Below are 27259 nucleotides of genomic sequence, written 5' to 3'. Positions count from 1 at the left end.
AGTGATACAGAAATATCTATTAACATTGTTAAAAAATTGACCAAAAATGTCACTTTGGGAATTCCATCCCAGAGAAAGAAAAGCATCAGCATATAAGGGTCTGTAAATAAAGATGAATAAAAATATGTATTGCTGCATTATTTCTGATGGCAAAAAACTAGAAACTGCTAATTCTAACATGATTGAGTAAATTGTGGTTTGTCAATATTATGGAATATTATAGAACTATTTCAAAGAAAGGGCTGTCCATAGCTCCACTCACCTTGTGCAGGGTTTCTTAACCTTGACATAATTGGTATTTTGGGTTGAATAATTCTTTGTTGGTTGGAGGAGTGGCTGTCCTCACTCTGTAGTATGTTTAGTAGCGTCTCTGGTCTCTATCCACTAAATATCAGCAGCACCAATGCTCTCAATTATGGCAAACAAAACTGTCTCTAGACATTGCCAAATATCCAGGATTGGGAAGCCAAACCTCCCCTAGTTGACAACCACTGACTTAGAGTGATGTTCTGAAATAGTTTGGCACAAGAAAATTATGTGAGAGAGTAAGTATTTAGGATTCAACAGCAGACTGGAGCTGGCAGAAGGAGTAAACTTAAAGACAAGACAATCGGAATTAATCAGTCTGAGAAACAGAGAGAAAAAAAGAAAGGTGAAACATGAATAGAGCCTGAGGAAACTGTGGGTACCTCAGCATAACTGTATATGCATTATAAGAGTACCAGAAGGAGAAGAAAGAAAGGGGCAGGGAGTGTATTCAAAGAATAATGGCAGAAAACTCCCCAAATTTAACAAAATATATGAATATATACATCCAAGAAGCTCAGCAAATTCCAAACAGGATAAACCCAAACAGACACACAGTGTGACATATAATCAAAATGTCAGAAGGCAAAGACAAAAGAGAGAATTCTGAAAGCTGCAAGAGAGAAGCAATGCAACAATATTCAACAAAAATAAGTATTAATTTCTCATTGGAAACCTTGGAGGCAAGAAGGCAATGGGAATACATTTTTTCTTTTCTTTTTTTTTTTTTTTTTTTAACATGGGCAGGCACCGGGAATAGAACCCAGGTCCTCTGGCATGGCAGGCAAGCGTTCTTGCCTGCTGAGCCACCGTGGCCCGCCCAGGGATACATACTTTAAGTGCTGAAAGGAAAAAATAAATCTCCATCCAAGAATTCTATATGGAGCAAAAATGCCCTTCAAAAATGAGGGAGACAAAAAAAAAAAAAGAAAGAAAAAAAATGAGGGAGACAATAGATGGAGGCAACTGAATTACACACTGACTGAGAAGTAGAATGGTGGACTGTGGTGTATACATATGATCAGATATTGTGCACCTACAGAAAGGAATGAATTTGTGAGGCATGCAACGATGTGAATGAACCTCAGGGACATTATGTGATGGAAAATAAGCCAGAATAAAAAAAAATTGTATGGTGTCTTTTAGAAAATAATTATAAGAAAATTGGGACCTAGATTGTAAGCTCTTATAGTGGTAACATTTAGTCTGGAGCTGTAATTGTTATTTCTAGATTTTGAGAGGCTCTGCTTTATATGATATATAATTTGGTATTTCCCTGGAACTTTGTGTACCTGTTTGACACCGAGGACTCAGAGTAGGAGTTCTGCAGGTCTGAAAGTCAGCATTGCCACATACAACAATTGTTAAAGAAACTGAAAAAGAGATCAGGTTTAAATTAGAGATAAGAACAAAGCGGATCAGGTCAGGACTAAAGGTAAGGAGGGCATTGCTGTATTTTAGAACTTCACCTACCCAATGAGGCCAAAGGAAAAGGTTTATTTTTTCTGAAACCTAAATTTTCTGTAGCATATAATCTAACTCAACCTGTCTACATCGATCATTTAAACAACATAAACACATGGAGCCCAGAATGGGAACAACGGCTTATAATTCTATATAGCTTAATGTAATGCCCAGATGCATCCCAGAGTATATTGAGCAGATAATTTAAAAGCATTGGCAAGGTCCCTTGAGGGACAGCAGAAAAAATATGGGACTATTAAGCTTTACCACTGTGGAAACCCCTGATACTGTCTCAAACATTAGGGACTCTGAAGTCAATAGGCCAAGCCCTTGAAATTGAGGCTTTCTCTTTTGAATCTAATTTATGTAGTGAAGAAGCTAAGCTTACCTATAGTTATGCCTAAGAGTTACTTCCAGAGGACCTCTTTTTAAAAAATTTTACTTTTTATTACTATATATCATATATTCACGTGCCATGTAATCATCCAAAGTGTACAATCAATGGTTCGCAACACCATCATATAGATATAGATGTGCACTATCATCACAATTGCCTTTTTTCTTTATTGTGAAAAATAACATATATACAAAAAAACAATAAATTTCAAAGCACATCACAACAATTAGTTGTAGGGCAGATTTCAGAGTTTGGTATGTATGGGTTACAATTCCACAATTTTAGGTTTTTACTTCTAGCTGCTCTAAGGTACTGGTGACTAAAAAAAAATCAATATAATGATTCAGCAATCATATTCATTTGTGAAACCCTTCCTCTTCTGTATCAACTTTGATCTTTCTCCCACTCTTTAGGAGTATTTGGGCTGTGCCCTTTCTAACTTTTTCATATTGGAAGGGGTTGTTGATAATATAGGATAGGGGGATGGAACTAGTTGGTGTTCTGGAAGGGCTGGCCCCTCTGCATTTCAGGACTTATCTGGTCCAGGGATCCATCTGGAGGTTGTAGGTTTCTAGAAAGTTATCCTAGCACATGGATCCTTTGTAGAATCTTAAATAATGCCCTAGGTATTCTTTAGAATTGGAGGAACACATTAGTGAAAATCCTTGTTCTTAGTAAATGTACATGGAAGTATGCTTTGTTCAAAGAGTATGATATGGACAATACACTCTCAAAGGTTCAAAAAAGAGATAAATAGGTATGTAGCTAGATTGATAGAATGACATGACATGGAAAAATGTTAAAATTTGTGGATATGGGTATCTTTGGGGGATATGCTGATGTTCTCCATATGGGGTGTGTATTATTTTTGCAACTGTCCTGTAAGTTTAAAATTATTTTAAAATACAAAGTTTAAAGAAAAAACTTATAATAACGAAAACCTTAGATATGTATACATATTAGATATGATAATTTTGTATCTGTTTCATCTAAAGAATGGCAGAAACTAGAACAAGGATAAGTACCAGGGTTTTGACTTTCCATCATCTCAGGAGATGGAAACAAGATAAGGAAAAAAATTTAACAACTTCTTCCTTTTATTTCCTTCCTTTATTCCATTAGACATAATGTGAAAGTATTACATTTGTGAAATAAAGGCAATTTAAGAAAGGAAAACATTTTTCCAATTTCATAAAAATGAACCTGGGGATGGGCTACAGTGGCTCAGTGGCAGAGTTCTTGCCTGCCATGCCAGAGACCCAGGTTCGATTCCTGGTACCTGCTCATTCAAAAAAAGAACTTGAGCCATTCAAGTTTTATGTCAACTGAAAGAAACCACTTAAGTGTCCAAAGCTATAAATTACCACATCCATAAAAAAAGAGATAATAAAACCACTGACAGTAATTCTTACTAGACTCTCATGAGAATTGTATCATTTAATCCTCTTGAGAATGCTACTACTGCACAGATTTCTCATGAGATTCAATTAAAGACACATGTAAAAATACTTTTGCTGAAAATCTACATGGATACAAATTATTTAGTTTGTATATTAGATTATGTACTTAAGTTGCACATATTGCCAAAAGCCTATTTCCTATATGTACTTGTTTTACTTTGCTAATGCTGCTGAAATGCAATATACCGGAAATTGGTTGACTTTTACAAGGGGGGGGTTATTAATTTACAAGTTTATAGTTCTAAGGCCATAAACATATCCAAACAAAGGCATCCAAAGAAAGAATCCTTGACTGAAGAAAGGCTAATGTCTGTCACAAAGGAAGGCACATGGCTGGCATCTGCTGGTTCTTGTTCCCGGTTCTGTTGCTTCAAGCTTCTGATTCCAGTGGCTTCCTCTCTAAGCATCTGTGGGTCCACATTTAACTGTTCCAGGGAAAAACTCTGGGTTTTTTCTCTTAGCTTAGCATTTCCTGGGGCCAGGGATTTCTTCTCTTCAGGTTCTGGCTATTTCTGAGTCCCGGATTAGCATTCATGCTATTTCTGCATCAAACTCCAAACATTTGTGTCTGTGCTGCTTCTGGTTCCTCTCTAACTCCTGTTGGATCTATCAGTTCCTGGCATCTTGTGGGGCTTCTTGCCTTTCCAGACATCTGTGTCTATTTCTCTTCTGTTTCCTGTTGAGCTTCTGTAGGCTCTCTCATCTCCTCTTATCTCCTGGGCTGCTGTATTCCCAAGGTCTGTGTCTATGCCTTTCAGGTCTGTTTCTCTCTTCTTGAGCTCTCCTAAAGACTCCAATAAACTAATTAAGACCCACCTTGAATGGTGGAGTTACATATCCATCTAATCAAAATGTCCAATCCACAATTGGGCATGTCACATCTCCATGGAAACGATTCAGCCAAAATGTCACACCACAACTGGGTAGGTTACATCAGCATGGAAACAATCCAATCAAAGTTTTCACCCTACAATATTTGGTTCAGGATCAGGAGAACATAGCTTTCCTTGGTTATGTAACAATTTCAATCCAGTACAGCACCTAACTGCTAAGATGTGAATAATATGTGTAATTTGGATACTAGACAACTTCTGTCCTCCCTATTAGACTGCATTCTTTATATTTATCATCATTATAGTACCATGCACTTATAAGGTATTTTCTACATGGCAGGCACTTCTCTAAGCGGTTTACGTATGTTAACACTTAATCCTCTTTACAATTATTCTCTATGAGTAAATCCAAGAACTGAATGCTAAGCAACTTGCCAGGTTCATACAGCTAGAACGTAGCTGCGCTGGGATGGGATTCAAGTCCAGGCATCCAACTATGCTGCCTCTCCCTGTTAAAGTTTGCTTGTGAGTTTCTATTTCATGTGGTTACCCATCCTCTGGGTCCCTCCTCTACCTGGAGGCACAGGCGCCATTGTGGTCCTCTTAAGTCACTGGGAAATGGCTACAGTATTCTTGTTTCCAGGCCCACTATATCACCATCTCCAGATGATTTTTCTGCCTTCCCTATAAGTGATTTTCCGTTGACCAAGGTTTTTCAGTAAACACTTTTCTACCTTTCAATGGCTTTTAAAACATATTTCTACATGCAAAAAGGCTATTTATGATCATTTCTCCATTTGTCTACCTAGTTTCATTTAGTTCTTCCCTCTTGCCATTTTACTTCTAAACTAGACTAATGTTGCTTACTATTTTAATTTCCCAATCAAAACTATGCAAAATACTAACCACTACTCAAATCTTCCAAAGGGTAATACCAGCAGAGCCTCTATGTCCTATCTATACTAAAAGGATTTCTGGTTGTATTTTTAGATTGTCAAGTCTCTCTGGAGAACCTCAAGATGGGCTGCTTAGGTTAGCTAAGATATCTTCAAAGAGAGTTTTAAGAGGGACTTTTCTTTGTTTCCCAATTGCCTTGGAACAGGGCTGCATTTAGTCTTCTATGCTTAGGTCCTGGATGGTCTGAGAAACCCTGTAACCTCATATGGAATCACAAGACATCCATAGCAATTTTGACAGGGTTAACATTTATTAGGTGCTTACTATGACATTAACGATACTCTGTTTTTATGCATATTGTTTAATTTGATCCTTACAAGTCACAAAATGGATACTATGAATTATTGCATGCCAATAAATTAAATACAACAAAAGGAACACATTCCTAGAAAGATACAAACTATAGACAGTGACTCATGAGGAAACAGACAATCTGATTAGACCAATAACAAATAAATGGATTAGATTAGTAATTAAAAAGCTATTCACAAAGGAATGCCCAGGTGCAGGTGGTTTCACTGCTGAATTCTACGAAACATTTATAGAATTACTATCAATTCTTCACAAACTTTCCCCCTAAAGAATAGAAGAGGAGGGAACACTTCCTAACTCATTCTATGAAGACGTTATTATCCTGACATCAAAATTAAACAAAGACCTCACAAGAAAAGAAAGCTACAGAGCAATATCTCTTATGAACATGGATGCAGATATCCTCAACAAAACACTAGTAAATCAAATCTAGAAACATTAAAAGAATTATATACCATGACCAATTAGGATTATTACTGCTATGCGAGGTTGGTTTAATATCCAAAATTGTTTAGCATAAGAAACTATATCAATAGAATAAAGAAAAAGCACATGATAATCTCAATAGACACAGAAAACTATTTGAAAAAATCTAATATGTTTTCACGATAAACACACTCAACACACCAGGAATAGAAGGGGACTTCCTCAACTTGATAAAGGGTATTTATGAAAATCCCGCAGGTAACATCATACTTAATGGTGAAAGACTAGATGCTTTGCCCCTAAAACTGGGAATAACATAAAGATGTCCACTGCTGCCACTTCTAATCAAAATTCTACTATATGCTCTAGCCAGGACAATTAGGCAAGAAATAGAAATAAAAGGAATCCAGATTAGAATGGAGGTAGCTATCTCTATTCACAAATGACATAGTCTGGTATATAGAAAATTCTTAAGTAATCTGCCAAAAACTACTAGAACTAATAAGTTCAGTAAGTTTGCAGGATACAATATCAATATACAAAAAATGCATTGCAATGAATCCAATGAATTGGATTACAATGAACTATCCAAAAAAGAAGTTAAAATTTCCATTTACGCAAACATCAAAAAGAATAAAAAGACATGAATAAAGTTAGGAAAAGAAGTACAATACTTGTGCTCTGAAAACTAAACAAGATTGTTGTAAGATATTACAGAAAACCTAAATGTATGGAAAAACATCTCACGTTCAGGAATCAGAAGACTTCATACTGTTAAAATGGCAATATTCTCCAAATTGACCTACAGATTCAACATATTACCTATCAGAATTCCAGCTGCTATCTTTATAGAAGTTGACAAGCTAATTCTAAAATTAATTTAGAATTATAAAGAGTAGCTAAAATAATCTTGAAAAAGAACCAAGTAGGAGAACTCACATATCCTGATTTCAAAAGTTACACTGAAAAGCAACGATAATCAGAATCACTTCATACATGTGTTCATTTATTTATAGGCTTCATTCTACAAAGATAAAGATGCATCAGCCCTGCTAATATATATTTATATATATATATATTTTACTTAAACAAAAAGGTGCATCAGGCTATTGTTATGGATCATTAAGGGAATGGAAATATATGGGAATAAAGGATTATGACAGACTTTCAAAACTATCCTTTGCATTATTTCCATATTTAGTATAACAAAGGTATTACTTTCATATTTTTAAATACTAATAAAGACAAAAAAATCACTTTAATTTGAGTGGCTCATGTTTTGTATGACTTGAGCAGATCACTGAATATTTTCAATTCTGAAGTTTCTCCACATTTCCCAAGGAGATATTACATGATATTAGTAATAATACTAAGATTAAAACAACAATAATGAACATAAACTTGTTTTAAATAATGTATGTGATATTTTGCTAAATGATTTCCTGTGACTTACCTTAGGTTTCAGTGTGATCCTATTAAACACTCTCTTTCCCAAAAGATTTATTTTGAGGATCAACTGAAATAATATAAGTAAAAATATATCTTATAAAATTTAATTTGAGAAATAAACAGAGGGGATTATATTAGGGATTGTAATATGACTTCTGAATCTATGTGACAGAAAATATATTCATAGATAAGATTTTATTTAAAACATAGAAGCCAACATACCAGGATACTGATTCTATGAATAATTCTGCCTGCTCAATAAGTTTTCCCACCCTTCTCACATTCCAATAATAAATTATTCTTGTACCCAAAAGTCATTATTAAATTTTAGTTCCATGTGCCTATTCATTGCATCTCTGTTTGAGTCTGTCTCTTCAATTTTCTACCTGAGGGCTCAGACTCATAGTACTGGGAAACCTTACAAATCTATAATATGGGCTGGGCAGATGTATAGGGGGCATAGACCAAAAAATACAATTATTCTGTCTGATTTGTTTGATTTGGAAGTGCATGACACTAATTAATTAGAAGGGTGAGGCTTTTTTTTTTTTTTTTTTTTTGGTATGTTGTGTAGTGCGGGTCACATTTCATTTTTTTTCCAGGTGACTATCCCGTTAGTACAACATCATTTGCTGAATTTTTTTTGTGTGTGGGGAGGTGCATTCAAATCCAGGTCTCCCACAGGGCAGGCTAGAATTCTACCACTGAACCACCCTTGCTTTTGTAACATTGGTTTAAATATTGTATCAAACATACATTTGATAGGATTACATACCTAAAAGTGCCTGATAAACGTTAGATAGTAAAAGTAAGATGAGCAGTCAAAACAAAGCAAAAAAACATACACCCAAATCAATGGTTTCCTACTATTCTAGTGATATTAATCAGTTAGAGAAATGGGAAAATAACCCAGTGATAACAGCAAGGATAAACATAAAAATATCTAGAAGTTAAATAGCCAAGAGTGATTATAGTCATGCATGAAGCACTCTACAGACCCTTCCTGAGAGTTATCATGCAAGGCTTGAATACCCTTCAAAAAAGGCTTGCAAACCCTTCACTCTAGGAGGAAGACCCGATATTGTAAAAATATTATGGTTTTCTCAAACTTATTTATACATTTGTTCATTAAAAATTTCCAAAGGATATTGTCTTAAAAAGTGGAACAAAGAAGCCAAATCTAGAATTTTTAACTTATTAATGTGAACAATTTTAAACATATATGAATGTAGAGGTAAAAGTTTACTCATCACCCAGCTGTAACAATTATCAATTCATGGCCAAATATTTATTTTATCCCCCAAATACTACCCCTCCTTCTTTGCCTTCTCCACCCCCCACCATTCATTGGATTATTTTGAAGCAAATCTCACTTGCCATATCAAATGTAACCTTTTTTGTGGTTTGATAATTTGAGAAAGTTTTGTTACACTTACCTGAAAAATAAGAGTTTGATTATTAAAGAAACATAACACAATAGAAAAGAAATAAAGGGCATTTGCCACGTCAGATTCTAAATGACAATGTAATGTTATATTATTTTAAATATCTGGTATGGGTTCCAAAACTGAGAGAAATTTCATTGAATCAGAATTCTAAGCTTGGTAAAAGTAAAGATCTGTACATTTAAATAAATGAACCCTTTCTTCACACCATGCAACCAACTGCCTTCTGTGGAAATTAGAGAAGAATTTAAAAGTATAAAACAATGGAAATTTATTGTCCATGATGTATTGTTATGTGGCAATAGAAGTTGCAGAATAATCTAATTTTAGATCCAAATTTTATACAAAGCAATAACCCAAGAAATGTCCCTGATGTAAATATATGAGCAATATATGTATATTGATAAGGATTTGCTTGAGTCAAATTCATGTATGTTTGAACAAATGTTGTTAGCATCTTTTTTAAAATCTTGGCAAGGGATCAGGAACGAAACATTATGAAGGGAGATAATTTTATTATAATTATTTTTTGTATGCTGTATGGCAGGGGTCACATTTCATTCTGTTTCCATGTGAGTATCCCATTATTGCAGTACCATTTGTCGAAATTTTTTGTTCGTTTGTTTTTGTTGGTTTTGGTAAGGGCATGGGCCGGGAATCAAACCTGGGTCCCCTGCATTGCAGGTGAGAAATCTACCACTGAACTACCCTTGCAACCCCAGGGAGATTATTTAATTATCTATTTTTGTATTGTTTTACTAGTTAGGTCGAGAAAACTTACTTTTGTAATAAAATATTACAGAGGAAAGCATTTTAAAAAGAAAAGCAAACCTGGTCCACACTTGGGCTGTGATTAAGATTCCACGTCCTGATACACGTCACTCATCCACTAGCAAGGCTCAAGTTTCTTGGCCTGAAAAAGAAAATACCTGTACATAGTGTACATGATAACAATAATGTAAATAAAAAACCTTTCTTCAGTGATTATGTACATATCACTAAGTGCTTTTAGGAGGACCATCTAATACATCTGTCTCCAAGATTGGTTATGGGGTCCAAATAAGCCAACGTATACTAGGATAAAATACTTTGGCAAACTAAGATGTCAGAACAAAGTAGGCTGTTTATATGACAAAAATTCCATTTTATGCCAAACAAAACATGTAATTTCTGATTTAAAACTACTGTCCAGTATGTTAGGATATAAGAACTCTGAATAATTCTTCTTAGTTAAGGTCAAACTCCAATTCATAAATTGCTATATTTTTATACCAGAATTTGTTCAGTGAAATTGAGTTTTGTGTTGCTTCAGGGCAACCCTGGTCAAGCTGGCTGCAAAACCCTACAAACTATGTTCTTTAGAGTCCAGATCTGAAAAATGATTTTAGAGTCCTGTTTCCAACATTCTGATAGTTTTGGTAGGAGCCTAGTTTAGATTAACTGTGGTTTTGGGATTAGCAGCATAGGCATAACCTGAGAACTTGTTAGAAATCCAGACTCTTGGGCTGTACTCCTTAATTAGACTCTGCATTTTAACAAGATCCTCAGGTGATAACTATGCACATTAAAATTTGATCATCAGTCGTATAGATGGTCTGAAAACTACCTTGCTCTTATAAACTTAGAAATATGGGATAAAATAAAGCAAAACTCCTATTGAATGTAGCATTGAGCTCATAATAATTAGGGATCCAAAACCCATAAAGGTGAAATAGCAGAAGGATATAAAGAAAGTGGTTGCTGGTTGGAAGGCACTTGCCAAGCTCAGTAACCTAAAGCTTTGGGTTTTACAGCAGTGAGCAGGATGGGGCGTGAACCCAGGCAAGGTAGGAAGTTAGAATGGAGCTCACAATACTGGCAGCTAATAACAGTAAAGATTTATTTCTAATAATATTCTTAGCAAATTAGGAATAAAAGAAACTTATTTAATGTGATAAAGTATGTGTGCTAAAAATCTACAACAAACATTTTATAGTGGTGCAGTATGTTCTTAGTATTAATAACAACAAAATTATGAAGAGATGTTCCACATCATTAGTGATCAGAGAAATGCAAATCAAGACCACAGAGAGATACTATCTAGTCCCATTTTACTGGCAAAAATTAAAAAGACTGATGATTATTGGTGTTGGCCATGATATGGATGCACAGCATCCCATACACTGCTGATGGGAGTGTAATTTAGTACAATTACTTTGGGAGAGTCCTAAGGTTAAACTTTTATATAATACTTGACCCACTGTTTCCACTCCTAGGAATGAGCCATGCAAAAGTCATATATGTACAACAGGGAACATGTATAAGAATGTTTATAGCAGCACTTCTCACAATAACAAAACCCTAGAAACAGTTAAAATGTTCATCAACGGGAGCATAGGTGAAAATGTGGTAAAGACACACAGTGGAATGTTCTATAGCAATCAAATGTAATGAACCATCGCAGCACAGGAAAATTAGGATAAAACTTAATAAAGTGAAAAGACATGTACCAAAAGTTACATACAACAAGGGAAAATATATACTTTTTAGGAATATATCTATTATAACAATACCAAAAGAAGGCAAGGGTATGCTAAACAGGTATCAGGGTGATGGTTACCTCTGATTGGGGGAGCCCAGGGCATGTGTTGGTGTGGGAAACTATATAGTTAAATGTATGTCATTATCAATATCTAAGCTTTTATTTTCAGTGATAGGTTTGTGGGTGCTTATTAAATAATTAAAAATAACTAAATAATTAACCAAATAAAAATACAACACCATGGACCTATACTGAGAGTGTGTCATGCACTTAGGATTGTGATTACCCCAATTCTATACACCTGAGGTTCAATAATTACTTCTACTTTTATTAAAAATAAAAATAGAAATACGAATTATAAAGATTATTAACACTTACTAAACTTTTATTTAGATGTCAGTCAGCATGTTGAGGGCCTTTATGAAGATTAGCTCATTTCATACAATAATTTTCTGGCATACATGCTATTAATTTTACACAATGGATTTGTAATGAGCATTAAATAAAGCAACCTATATGAAAATATTTGTGAACTGAAAAGACACAAAATGTAGGAGAACATACAATTGCAACTTTCCATCCCACCTCTAACAAAACTCATTTATGAATAATATACTGCTTTACAACTTAGAACATGTAGAGCTATGTACTAGATTGTGAATTCTTTCAGTAATCTTTCTAAGGAGCCAAGATTAACACTCTCCTAGTAAGTTGTCATTCTTTCTGTGAAAGGTCTTTAAGTGGGTTGAGTTTCAAGGGACTAAATGGATAGCCAAGCAAGAGCTAGCTGCAAAGTTTCTCTCAACAGTTGACCTAAAGTATTAGATTCTGGAATCAAATAAATATCTCAGTCTAAAAATCTAATTATAATAAGTAAACTCACAGAGTCAAAATCTAAAGTACAAGTTACCAGGAAATAGAATGTGGCTGGAGACTGGGGAGTGGATACTTAATGTGTGCAGAATTTTTAACTGGGTTGATTTTCTAAAAACTGTTTTTTTATTGTATACTATAACATATATACAAAGCAAAGAAAGAAAAAAGCAATAGTTTTCAAAGCACTCTTCAACAAGTAGTTACAGGACAGATACCAGAATTTGTCATGGGCTACCATACCATCTTCTCAGATTTTTCCTTCTAGCTACTCCAGAATATAGGAGGCTAGAAGGAATATTTTTTTTTATCACCACAATCGGCTTTTTTCTTTTTTGTGACAAGTAACATATATACAAAAAGCAATAAATTTCAAAGCACAGTACAATAATTAGTCGTATAACAGATTTCAGAGTTTGGTATGGTTACAAGTCCATAATTTTAGGTTTCTACTTCTATCTGCTCTAAGATACTAGAGAAATATCAATTTAATGATATCAATTTAATGATATCAAATTTAATTAAATATCAATTTAATGATAAATTTAAACTGATATTTAATTTATATTTAAATTAAATAGCAATGTAATGATTCAGCAATCATATTTATTTGTTAAATCCTATCTTCTCTGTATAACTCCATCATCACCTTTGCTCTTTCTATTCCTCTCTTTAGGGGTATTTGAGCTATGGCCATTCTAATTTTTTCATGTTGGAAGGGCTGTCAATAATATGGGGTAGGGAGATGGAACTAGGTGTCGCTCTGGAGTGGCTGGGGTCTCTAGTTTTCAGGGCTTATTTGGTTCAGGGACCCATCTGGAGGTTGTAGGTTCTGGAAAGTTACCCTAGTGCATGGAACCTTTGTAGAATTTTATATATTTCCCTAGGTGTTCTTTGTTGGCAGAAATGGTTTTGGTTGGGGTTTGCAAATTATGATAGGTAGCAATGTCTTACTGAAGCTAGTGTAAGAGTGACCTCCAGGGTAGTCTCTTGACTCTATTTGAACTTTCTCAGCCACTGATATTTTATTAGTTACAATTTTTCCCCGTTTTGGTCATGATGGAATTGTTGCTCCCATGGTGCCAGAACCAGTCTCATCCCTGGGAGTCATCTCCCACGCCACCAGGGAGACTTTCATCTCTGGATGTCATATCCCATGTAGGGGAGAGGGTAATGATTTCACTTACAAAGTTGGGCTTAGAGAGAGTAAGGCCACATCTGAACAACAAAAGAGGACCTTCAGAAGTAACTCTTAGAAATACCTATAGGTAGGCTAAGCTTCTCCACTACCTATATAAGCTTCACATGAGTAAGCCTCAAGATCAAGGGCTTGGTCTATTGATTTGGGTGTCCCTAATGTTTGACACAGTATCGGAATTCCCTGCTGGTAAAGTTTAATAGTTTCATATTTTTTCTTCCCTCCCTCAAGGGACTTTGCCAGTGCTTTTTGATTATCTACCTAATATATTCTAGGATGTATCCAGGCATTACATTAAGCTACACAGGATTAAAGGTCCTCATTCTTATTCTAGGCTCCCTGGGCTTCAATTGATCAAATGAGCTATCCAGACAAGTTGAGTTAGATTGTGTGCTACAGAAAATTTAGGTTCCAGACAAAATAAACCTCTCTTCCTTTGGTCTCACAGAGTAGGTGCAGTTCTAAAATATAGACAATGTCCTCCTTACCCCTGTATTCTGAATTACCTTAATCCCAACCTGAATGTCTCCATTCTTACCTCTAAATACCAGGTTATAGATATATAAAACATACTCTCAAAATGCAGAAATAATAATTACCATTCTGGACTAAATGTGTCTGCTATATGCACTTACAATCTACGCCCCTGTTTGCTTAAAAGCATTTTCAAAAGGATACCATACAATAATTGATTTTTCATTTCTGACTTATTTTGCCTCATGAAATGTCCCACAGGTTCATTCACATCATTGCATGCCTCACGACTTCTTTCCTTTTTGTAGCAGTACCATATTCAATCATATGTATACACCATTGTTCGCCAATCTTCTTCTCAGTCAGGGCATCCTTCAGCCACCTGTATTCATTAGGCATGATGTATAACGCCCAAAGTCCACTGTCCATCAACACTATCAATTTAAATAATTTCATTGTTCCCAAGAAAAAGATAATCAATAAGCACACCCTCACCAAATAGGTAATCTAAACCTCCCCTTAACTCTTGTTCCTCCCCCCATTATTTACCTCTGGTATTGCTGTGGTGTTGCTGATGTTTTCCTGTTAAACATAGCCCATAGTATGCAATAACAGTTTTCCCCCGAACCCTGGACTTAAACACTCTTTGTACCTGATTCATACATTTGTAGTTCTTGCAATAACTTATTTATATTTCAAGTATTAATCAGTGGGACACATAGGTCTATACAATCCCTTTCAATCATGTTAACCTTCAATATGGCAATATTACTTATAGACCCACTTAGAGAATCACCTTCACTTCTATCTATCCCCTTACTTTTGAGTTCAACCTCATAACCATTCACCCGTGTCTAGCTTCTATGTATCTCAAGGTCCCCTATATTCTGCATTATAAGCCTCTGATTTTACCTTTACCATGGCCATAAAAGTGGAGACATGCAGTATCTATTCTTTTGTGTCTGGCTTATTTCACTGAGCATTATGTCTGAGCATTATGTCCTCAAGGCTCATTCATCTTGTCATGTACTTGAGGACATCATTTCTTCTTTACCTGGTTCTGGTATTAAAATGATATTAGCTTGATAAAATGAGTTAGGTAGTGTTCTTATTCTCCTCAATTTTTTTGAAAAGTTTGAGCAGAACTGACATTAGTTCTTTTTGGAATGCTGGATAAAATTCCTCTATGAAGCCATCTGGCCCTGGGTTTTTCTTTGTAGGAAGATTTTTGATGACTGAATCTCTTTATTTGTAATTGGTTTGTTGCAATCTTCTATTTCTTCCTGAGTCAGTGTAGCTTGTTTGTGTGTTTACAGGAATTTGTCCATTTCATCTAAGTTGTCTAGTTTGTTGGCATATAGTTGCTCATAGTATCTATCCTCTTATGACTTCTTTAGGGTCTGTTATAATGTACCCCTTGTCATTTCTGATTTTGCTTATTTGCATCTTCTCTATTTTTCATTCTTGCTAGTGGGCCATCAATTTCATTGGCTTTCTTGAAAAACCAACTTTTGGTATTATTGATTCTTTTTATTGTACTTTTGTTCTTCCATTCATTTAACTCTGCTTTAATCTTTGTTATTTCTCCTCTTCTACTTGCTTTTGGGTTAGTTTGCTGTTTTTTTCTCAAGTTCCTCCCAGTGAGCTAAGTCCTCGTTTTTTGCTTTTTTATTTTTCTAATTTAGGCATTTAGGGCAATATATTTCCCTCTCAGCATAGCCTTTGCCACATCCCATAAGTTCTAATATATTGTATTCTCATTTTCATTCATCTCCACATAGCTACTGATTTCTCTAGCAATTTCTTCTTTGACTCACTGGTTATTTAAGAGTGTGTTATTTAATCTCCATATATTTGTGAAAGTTCTTGTTCTTTGGTAGTTATTGATATCCAGCTTTATTCCATTGCGTTCAGAGGAAGTGCTTTGAATAATGTCAATGTTTTGAATTTATAAAGTCCTGTTCCATGCCACACCATATGATCTATCCTGGAGAATGTTCCATGAGCACTAGAGAAGAATGTAATAGATATCTTGGTGTTTTAGTGTGTCATGACGTATACATGTCTGTTAGGTCTAATTCATTTATCAAGCTATTTAACTTCTCTATTTCCCTTTTGATGTTCCATCTGGTTGTTCTATCTATAGAGGAGAGTGGTGTATTGAAGTCTCCTACCATTATTGTTGAATCGTCTATCACTCCCTGCAGTTTTGCCAATGTCTGTCTCATATACTTTGAAGCTCCTTGATTGGGACCATAAACATTCATGATTGTTATATCTTCTTGGTGAATTGACCATTTTATTAATATGTAGTGGCCTTCTTTGTCTCTTATGATGTCTTTATATTTAAAGTCTGCTTTGTCCAATATTAGTATAGCTACTCCTGCTTTCTTTTGGTCATAACTTGCATGGAACATCTTTTTCCATCCTTATGTTTTCAATCTATTTGTATCCTTGTGTCTAAGATGAGTCTCTTGTAGGAAGAGCTGGATTATATTTCTTAATCCATTCTGCCAATCTGTATCTTTTAATTGTTAAGTTTAGTCTGTTAACATTCCAATTTACTACTGAAAAGGCATTTCTTGAATCCACCATCTTATTTTTGGATTTTATTTGTCAGAAATATATATTCTATATATATATATTCTTTTTCCTCTTTCTCTTTTTATCATTTACATCACCCTTACTGGTACTCTTCAATTCAGTGCTCTCCTCCAGACCTCCCTCTCCTGCCTTTTTCTTTCCAACTGGCAAAGCTCCCTTTAGAATTTCTTGTATGGCTTGTCTCTTGTTGGCAAATTCTTTCATGATTTGTTTGTGAAATTTTTAATCTCGCCCTCTGTTTTGAAGGAAAATTTGGCTGGGTACAGAATTCTTGCCTGGAAGTCTTTCTCTTTCAGAATCTTAAATATATTATACCACTGCATTCTCAGCTACATAGTGCCAGTTGAGTAGTCATAACTCAGTCTTACATGGTTTCTTTTTTATGTAGTAGATTGCTTTTCTCTTGTTGCCTTCAGGATTTTCTGCTTCTCTTCAACATTCAACAGACTGATTAGTATGCGTCTTGGGAAGGCCTATTTGGATTTCTTCTATTTGGAGTTCGTTGAGCTTCTTTGACTTGCATATTTATGTCCTTCGTAAGGGTCTGGAAATTTTTCTCCATTACATCCTCAACTAATCTTCCTAGCCCTTTACTCTTCTCCTCCTTCTGGGTTACCAATGATCCTTATATTTGTGCACTTTGTTTTGCCTATCATTTCCCTGAGATCCAATTCAAATTCTTCCTTCTTTTTTTCCATTTGCTGTTTTGAGTGTTCAAAATCAGTTGTTCTATCCTGTAGTTCACTTATTCTGTCTTCTGCCTCTTCAAATCTGTTGTGTGCCTCCAGTATATATTTTTAAATTTGTTCTACAGCATCTTTAATCTCTATGATATCTACTACTGCTCTATTCATTCTTTCAAATTTCTCTTTATGCTCTTCTACTGGCTTCTTCATCTCCTTTATGTGATTAGCCATTCCATTTATTTTCTTTAGTAGCGTTATGTGAACATCTTTGATTAGTTGTTACAACATCTGTGTCTCTGGTGTTTTGATTTGGACATTAGACCAGGCTGTAACTGTCTGCATCATGATGTTTAGTGATCTTCTGTTGTCTTTCATTGCATGTAAATATCTTGATTGATTTACTTTGCAAGTTGATTTCATTCAGTAGTCTTAAGCCTTGTATTGGTGTGGGATGGATGTGGAGCAGGATGCAGGGTATGGGACAGGGCACAATATTGCGGTGATGCATTGCAGCACAGGTACCGGCATAGGTTGGGGATGCTATGATGGTGCCTGTGAGTGTGAGTGCCCACTGGTGCCAGAGGATATGTCCATGTGAATGCATAGCTCTGGGGGGCGGGGCCCTGGTGTCACTGGTCTATGGGCACAGGTCCCTTTGTGCACGTGCACAGAGTTCAGGGCAGCACGTAGGTGTTGCAGCTGTGTTGGGTAGGGACAGATATAGACCGGCTGCTCAGGTCAGTGCTTGCCCAGAGCTTGGGGGTGTGACTGAGGGCCTTGCACATGCACAGATCTTGGAGGGCCATAAACTGATGCACCTGTGTGCAGAGCTCAGTGGGTGTAGGGTGGGATTGCATGACTGTATGGGCCGGGCACAGATGTAGCCTGGGTATGGAGGTAACTGCCCGCTAGCCTTTATGTGCTGGCAACTGCCTGCAAGGGGCAGGAACTGGGAGGCAGAGTTCTGGAGGGGTGGGGTGAGACTGCACTTTTGTAGGAGATGTGGGTTGGCCTGGGGAGGCATGAATCTACTTGGGGTGGGGGTGTGGGGTGGGTGTATATGGGAGTTTTGGTGGGGCTGGGGTTCTTGGAGTGTGGGGAGGGGAGCAGGTGATGAGGTTCAGGTGCAGGGGTGTAGGGTGAGTTGTGGGTCGCTGGGCTGTGCTGGTGAGCATAGTGCATTCAAGGAACATGGTTTGGCTTACTTCCTAGTCCCTGTCTCCCATCTGTGCACTCCTGATGGCTCTGGGCTTCCGTGTTAGGTTGTTTGCACTAGCCAGATGGTCCTGGTTCTCTGCTTCTCAGTTCCTCAGCTTTTGCAATCAGGACTTCCTTATGTGGTACAGAAGACTCTCCAAGGTCACTTACATCCCGAATTGCCCTCTCAGTCACCCTCCTGTCCTGTCCCTCCTTCTCTAGCTGTTCCTTGGAGCAGGGGTGAACTTGACATATCCCATTCCATAATGTTCCTAGAACTCACTAGGTTGAATTTAAATGTTTGGAAATGGATAAAGGTGATGATAGCACAATTGGGTGAGTGTAATTAACAGCACTGAGTGATGATCAAGGTGATTATAATGATAATAAAATGATTGGGGAGTGTTTATTTGGTGTTATGTGACTTGGTGAGGACTATCTGACTTTCCCATAAAATCCTTACGAAATAGATTTTAACTCTATGAAATAAATATTATGATTTCTCTCTCACAGATTTCTCATGAGGTTCAAAAGATGCAACATATATGAAAATACTTTTGTACAGTGGAAAATGATACATGAACAAAAGGGGTTTTTATCATCAAAATGTATTCATAGATGAAATGGTACATTCATACTAAGAACAGAACAACCCAATAACCTTGCTTACTAGCTAGGTCTAACACCCTAGCATTAGATTGCATTCTAATATAACCAAAGGTGACTAGTGAGTTTGTATTTCACCCGAATCACTCTGGTTGGATTAGCAGCATAGTCCCTTTAAATTGCCTACCCTTAAGAGTTCAGTTCCCAGGGCAGATGTGGAAAGCAAAAGGCCAAAACAAAAGGTGAGGCTCTGAAGCACAGAGCCAAGGTCACGGGTGGCTGTCTGACATTTCTTATCAGCTAATTATACTGCTTGCTGACTGCAGCAACATTATATCTCTATTGCTTTTAATCTGCTAGGCATTAGAAAAGTCAAGAATTTCCAAATCTATGTGAATCAGTTAGAGTTCAGTAAAATAGGTGAAAAATATATACAAAACTGAATAATTTCACAAGTGATGATTATTTAAAATAATGGTAAAATAATACATTTAAAACAGAAAAAAACCTTGAAAAATTCCCTAGAAATCATGCTATGATTTTTCTTGACCTTGATTTGTTAATTAGGAAATGTTTATATACGGAGGGATATAAAAGAAAGTTTAAATGTTTTAGGAATATACACGTGCCTTTCAAATAACAAAGATACTATTTTTTCTTAAATATAAGGACATTAAATTTAAAATACAAATTTAAGTGCTTCAGTGAATTTGAGAAACTAATGTTGAAGTGTATACAAGAGAATAAATGATCTTGGATCTTTAAAAAATCTGTAAAGAGTAATCAAGAACACTTTCCATACAGTAACTGAAATTAGAAAGCTAAGCAATAAAAAAACAATGCGGAATTGGCTCAAAAATTGATTAAGAGTTTATGCTGCTGATCAACTCATATGCAGACAAATACACATTTTGCATTTTTACTTCATGACATACATCTATACACATTTCATATGGTTTTAAGGCCCACAAATTTTAAAACAAAACCTTAAAACTGTGGGAGATCCATGCTGCTCAGTTTTGTGAGAAAGGCAAATTTCAGAAAATCTCTATATCATGATGCCATTTTTTTTGCCTTAAAAACATTCCTTATGGATTGAAAGACATTTATTTGAGCAGGGGCATTATGTAGAAAGATATACACCACCGTGTTGGTGATTTTAGCATTGTTAAGATGAGGGTGGATAAGAATGGAGGGGTAGTTCTCTAATATGAGAACCAGTACAATACTCAACAGAAAATATTCAAAATTCAATAAATTCCCTAAATGGCATGAAATCATTATTACTTTATATCATTAACATTTAGTGAAGCAACACAACTGCAACCACTTGTGTAACCTGAAAAAAGACATCGAGAAATAAGGGAATATATATCACAAGTTGATTCCATATCCAACAAAACATCTACAGATTATATGGTGCTTTCCTATTTAGAAACCACATGTCAACCTATTGAATTATAAGGATGTTGTATAAACTTTCTTTCTCTCCGAGTTTAGCCTCATTGTTTAATTGATCATTTTTACGCACAATAGTTCCTAGTGAACTTGCTTTCAGGGGCTGTCTGTTCAACTGAAGAGGAGCTGGCAAGAAAATCACTGGGATTTACTTGGAAGCCACTGTTACAGGGCAAAAGTCAAAGACACAGAAGTTGGAGGGCTGAAGGTTGATTAGGGACCCAAATGTAACATTGGGGAATGACTTGTTCTCTGCATCTTTGGATAGCACTTACCACTTTAGAAGTTGGGATGGACAGAAGCTTAATTTTACTTTTGCCATTGAATAGCCTAGACATTATATGAAAAAAGACGACCTAAGAAAGTCATCTTAAAGAAATGTATGAGAATGAGTAAGATATCCAAGTAAACTGGGCAGAGATGAAAAAAGGAAAATTTGTACTTTCCCTACATAACAATGATTTTTTAAAGGCAGGCAGGTTCAGAATGTATTTGTGATAGAGAGAAAATATATAAAGTATCTGTTCATACATCGATGAAGAATTGTTTAGGCACCATATGAAACAACCAACCTAAATCTAAAGAAGTTATAAAACAAGCTTCAAGGAAAGGAAATATCTGTATCTATGATGGGAAGAATCAATATTGAAAGCTGGTAAATAAAAACACAACAGTTATTTTATTAGGAATATGAAGAAAGTTAGGTTAAATTTTAGCTGCCCAAGAAATTTCAATAGATAAAATTATTAAAGCATTATGTACTTTGCATACAAAAATTTTCATGATCTCCCGATTAGGTAATAAAAATTACCCCATTTTGTAGATGGTAAAGCTAAGGGATTGGGATGTCAAATAATGTGCTCAAGGTCTCAAAGGTCAAAAGTGAGATTCCAACTCGAACAATTTAGTTCCAGAAAACTTGCTTCTAACAATTTACAAGAATTTTTGTATTACTGTACTAGTTAAAATGTGCTGGTTGATTTTGTAAAAAATCATTTTAAAGAAAGCAAACAGTCAATTTAACTGCTGTTTGATCTTAAATAAACCATGTAACTTCTCTGTCACAAATTCATAATTTGAAGAGGAAAAAATCTATTTGTTCTTACATTAATAATAATAATTGTGGCAAATTTAATACTTTGAGCGTTTGCTTATATATCTAGCACTATACTTAGTGCCTTATAAATTCATTATATCATTTAATCTTTACATCATGTCTGTGATTTAGAAAGTTTACTTATTTTGTTTTACAAATTTGTCCAAAATATTAGCTGAGATAAAATTCAAGAAAATATCTTGGTAAACAGAAAGAAATATAAAAACACAAACATATATTATCTCAAGTTTTAATTCCAGGTTTAACAAAATATTTTCTTAGAACATATCGATTTCCTATTCAAAAGCATGCCACTTAACAAAGAACATATACGTTTTTGGAGTTAAACTTGCAAGTATTAATCCCCACTATTAAGTTATTACTCTTCTCAGCAAAATTTATGTCTAGATTTGAAGTGGATGCCAGTCAACCATGGCTGAGCTGGCAGCACAGTTCATAAGAACTCCTCATGTGAGGCTCACATATCTGGGTAGAGGTGAACAACTATGTTTAAAGTGCAAGAGTAATTGAAGCTCATTGTCTTCAAGGTAAGTAAGCATGGCCTCTCTGAGTCTGAAGTGGATTGAACTTACTGATTATGATTAATTAATAAGTAGCTTCATTTTTAAATCTCAATGAATTGAAAATAGGGTTATAATTCAACTCAAAATAGTGGGAAAATTAGCGGGAAAATGATGACAAAGAACGAACAGATCGGTCAGATGAATTGACTGAAAATAAATTTATAAAAATTAATATAATCAACCAACAAGATTCAATTAATATAGAGAGAACAATCAACCCAACAACAGCAGACCATATACCTTTTCAAGTAAGCATGGAGCTTCCTCTAAAGAACGACAAATCATGACCCATAAAACAAATTTCAATGAATTTAAAATAATTAAAATCATAGAGCATATTATTTGATCATAATGAAACCAAACCAAACAATTTTTTAAAATGCAACAAGAAAATCCCCAAACATGTAGAAATTAAATAGCACACTTCCAAGTAACCCATAGGTCAATACATAGAATTGAATAAAAATGGACATACAACACATCAAAATATGTGGGATACAGCTAAAGCAGTAACGAGAGTGAAATTTGTAGCATTAAATACATATATTAGAAAGGAGGCAAGGTCTCAAGGAGATAATATAAGTTCTTCCCTCTAGAAAAACAGAAAAAGAGGAACAAAATAAACCCAAACCAAGAAGAAGGGAACAATAAAGATGAGAAGAAACTAATGAACATGAATATAAGAAACAGAGAAAAATCAATGAAAGTAAAAGCTGATTTTATAAAAAATCAATTAAATTGACAATATTGACAAGAATAAAAAGAGAAAAGACCCAACTTACCAATATCAGGAATGATATAAAGGATATCACTTACAGATCTTACAGCCAATAACAGATAAGAGAACAGTATGGATAATGTTACACTAAAATATGTGACAACTTAGAAGAAATGGACCAGTTCCTTGAAAGACACAAATTACTAAAACTTAATCAAGATGAAATAGAGAGTCTGAATAACATTATAATCATTAGAGAAATTGAATTAATAACTAAAAATCTTCTGAAAAATATCCAGGCCCAGATGTTTTAACTGAAGCTGTTTCATTGAAGAGTTTTGCCATTCATCTAAAGATGAGTAATATCTATTTTACACAATCTCTTCCATAAAATAGTATAGAAAGAAGCACTTTCTAAGTTATTCTATGAGCCTAGTGTTATTCTATGGAGCCTATTACCACAACAGTGAAACCATACAAAGATAGTACGAAAAATATCTATAAAACTAGTATCTCCATGCACTTAGGTGCAAATATCCTCAATAAAGTATTAGCAAACCAAATCTAACAAAGTAAAAAACATTCTATAATACAAATAAGTGGGGTTTATTCCAGGCATAGAAGGCTGGATCAACATTCAAAATAATCAATCAATGCAGTATACTGTGATGATTAATTTCATGTGTCAGCTTCACTAGACTGTGGTGTCTACTGGCCTGGCGGGTATTTAGTGAATTTAAATCATTAGTCAGTTGATTGCATTGATGGCTGATTACATCTATAATCAACAAAGGAGATTGCCTTCAGAAATGAGATAAATCTCATTCAATCAGTTGAAGTCCTTAAAGGGAGAACTGGTTATTTCAGCAGTCAGAAAGAATTTCTATCTCTATTTCATCCAGCCAGCTTCTCGTGGGGAATTCACTGTCCTCTTCATTGGAGTTCCGATCTGCCTTACAGAATTCAGACCTGCCAAACCTCACATTCTTGTGCGCAAACTCCTATAATAAATCTCAATATTTACATACATAAGAATATACTATTGGTTCTGCTTTTCAAGAGAATCCTGACTAATACATTCATCACATCAACAGGTTAAAGAAGGAAGAGTATAGGATCATTTAATTGATGTGAAGAAATAATTTGAGGGGAAGATTGCAGAATAGGATAGGCAGAGCTCACTCCTCCACCATAGAGCAACTAGGCAAAAGGCAGAGGAAGATCGGGATAGCAGTTCCAGAGTTTGGGTGACCAGAGAGGGACCACAGCACTATATAGGGAGGACTTGGTTGAAAAGTGAGAGGCTACACTGGGAGGTTGGGGCAAGTGTGCTCAATCAGGACCACACCTGGTGCCCACCTTTGCATGCCAGCCAGATCGGATGGCTGAGGAGTGGCATATTCCTACCATGGAGGCCTGCCGGAGAGGCCAACCCTATCAGTCCTACAGTCAGGAGTTAATGCAAGAGAACTTGGGAGCCATCAGACATGTTTTATCCATGCAGATTCTGCTGCAGTGCCTAGTGCCTACCTGCCATTCCTGAAGCAGGCAGTTGCAGGTGCTTATTTGGGGGGAGACTGGGGGCCCTCCCCTTGTGGGTAGAGGGGAATGCAGAACAGTGCCAATCTGACAGTTAGGTGGAAAATGAGACACCCTGGGTCCCACTGCCCCCATACTTTAAGGCCTGGAGTGCCTATATGGAATGCACAAGAAGAGAGTGGCGGATGAGAGACAGAGTTGCATTGTGGCACCAGGAGTCTTTCCCTCACCCCCAAGATCCATGGGTACACATAAGTCTGGGTCTTGCCAGCCAGTGAAAAGCAGGGCATTTTTGGCTGGCAGTGGGCTAAGGAAGTTGAAATTCTCAATCCCGCAGCCTGAGGTCTTTCCATGTGGGAGCCCGATCATCACCAAAACCATTGTGCCTACAAGTAGGATCTCAGCCATGGTGCACAGTGCATGCCCTCTACCCCCACCCCACTTGGCTTCCAACTGCAGCCTTGACTGAATTGTTGCCTGGTTGGGTCCTTGCCCAGCAGGCTGCACAGTCCGGTGGAGGTGGGGTTGTGGGGAAGAAGTAGCCTACATGCGCCATCTGCTGGGAAAAATGGGAAAATGCAGACTGGCAAGCTGCTCCACTGCCCAGCTTCTAACAGCCTTGTGAAAAGGGCTGTAACCCTTTGTTAGATCCCGGCCTTGGATTAGGTGAGAATTACTGACAAACCAAGTGCCAAAGGAGACCTTCAATGGAAATCCAAGCATCTAGAAAATCTTAGATGACCTTATCAAGATAATCAAATGCCAAGAAACCAGCAAAAAATCACAAAGTACATGAAGAAGCAAGAAGACATGGACAAACCAAGTGGTCAAATTAAAAAGCCAGAGGAGACATGGAATTTGGAAAATCTAATCAAAGACGTTCAAAGAAATCTGCTAAATAACTTCAATGATTTGATTAAGACATAAAGGATATCAAGATGACACTAAAAGAGCATAAAGAAGAATTTGAAAAAAATAAACAGAATAATAACCGATCTTACAGAAATGAAAGATAGAGTAGGTCAAATTAAGAATATACTAGAGACACACGACAGCAGATTTGAAGAGGCAGAAGAAAGAATAAGTGAACTAGAGGACAGAGGAACAGAATTCAAATGAACAAAAACCAAATGGTGAAAAAGATAAAAAAAAAATTTGAATTGGAACTCACTGAAATGATTGACAGCATGAGGCACACAGATAAAAGAATCATTGGTGTTCCAGAATGAGAATAAAAGAGTAAAGGGCTAGAATATTATATGAGGAGATAATTGGGGAAAACTTTCTAACCCTTATAAAAGACATAAATATATAAATCAAAGAAACCTTGAACTCCAATTAGAGTAAAACCAAATACTCACCCCAAGACACATACTAATCAAATTGCCAAACGCAGAAGAGAAGAAGAGAGTACTGAAAGCAGCAAGAGAAAAGTGATTCACCATGTAAAAGGGAAGCCACATAAGACTAAGCACTGACTATTCATCAGGCACGCTATGGAGGTGAGAAGGCAGTGGTGTGATATATTTAAGATTCTGAAAGAGAAAAATTGCCAGTAAAGAATTCTTTATCCTGCAAAGCAGTCCTTCAAAAATGAGGGAGAGTTTAAAATTTTCATAGATAAACAAATGCTGAGCTAATTTGTTAACAATAGACCTACCCTACAAGAAATATTAAAGGGAGTTCTGTTGGATGAACAAAAAAGACAAAAGAGAGGTCTGGAGGAGGGTACAGAATTGAAGAATATTACTAAGGGTAGCTTAGAGGATAAAAAGAGAAAAAAATAGGTCTGGAAAATAAAAACCAAAGGACAGACTGATTGAACAAGAACTCTCTTTACAGTAAAAACTTTGAATGTTAATGGATTAAACTTCCCAATGAAAAGATAGATTGGCAGAATGGATTACAAAATACGATTTTTCTATTTTCTGTTTATAAGGGACTCATCCTAGACCCAAAGATATAAACGGGTTGAAAGTGAAAGGATAGAAAAAGATATTCCACATAAGGGGTAACCAAAAGAAAAATGGATTAGCTATTGTAATATCAGATAAAATAGACTTTAAATGCAAAGATGCCATAAGAGACAAGGATGGTCACTATATATTAATAAAAGGGGCAATTCACCAAGAAGAAATAACAATCATAAATATTTATATACCCAATCAATGTACTCCAAAGTACATATGACAAACACTGGCAAAACTGAAGGGAACAATAGACATTTCTACAATAATAGTGGGAGACTTCAACACACCACTCTCTTCAATATAGAACAACCAAACTGACAATCGGGAAAGAAATAGAGAACCTAAACATTATGATAAATGAATTAGAACTAACAGACATATATAGATCATTGCACCACAAAACACCAGGGTGTGTATTCTTCTCAAGTGCTCATAGAACATTCTCCAGGGTAGATCATATCCTGAGGCACAAATCAGGTTTCAGTAATTTAAAAAAGATTGAAATTATTCAAATCACCTTCTCTGATCATAAAGGAATGAGACTGGAAATCAATAGCCAATGAAGAACCAGAAGCTTCACAAATAGATGGAGGTTAAACAACACACTCAAACAGTAGGTTAAAGGAGAAAATTAAAGAGAAATCAGTAAGTATCTGGAGAGTAATGAAAATGAGAATATAACATAT

The 27259-nt window shown here is 35.8% G+C and overlaps 1 long non-coding RNA gene across 1 annotated transcript in view; it reads right to left on the bottom strand.

Annotated features, from left to right (window-relative positions):
• Positions 1 to 7574: 7574 nt before the first annotated feature.
• Positions 7575 to 27259, bottom strand: part of LOC143671001 (uncharacterized) — a 68422-nt gene continuing 48737 nt past the window's right edge. Inside the window, exons 2-3 of the long non-coding RNA XR_013169479.1 lie at positions 9881 to 9962; positions 7575 to 7671 (exon numbers count right to left, since the gene is read on the bottom strand). This is a non-coding gene — a long non-coding RNA (uncharacterized LOC143671001). The remainder of the gene's footprint in view (positions 7672 to 9880; positions 9963 to 27259) is intronic.

The sequence above is a fragment of the Tamandua tetradactyla genome, chromosome X, assembly GCF_023851605.1.
Source record: "Tamandua tetradactyla isolate mTamTet1 chromosome X, mTamTet1.pri, whole genome shotgun sequence".
NCBI classification, from domain to species: Eukaryota; Metazoa; Chordata; class Mammalia; order Pilosa; family Myrmecophagidae; genus Tamandua; species Tamandua tetradactyla.
This window is presented reverse-complemented; position numbering and strand designations above follow the sequence as displayed.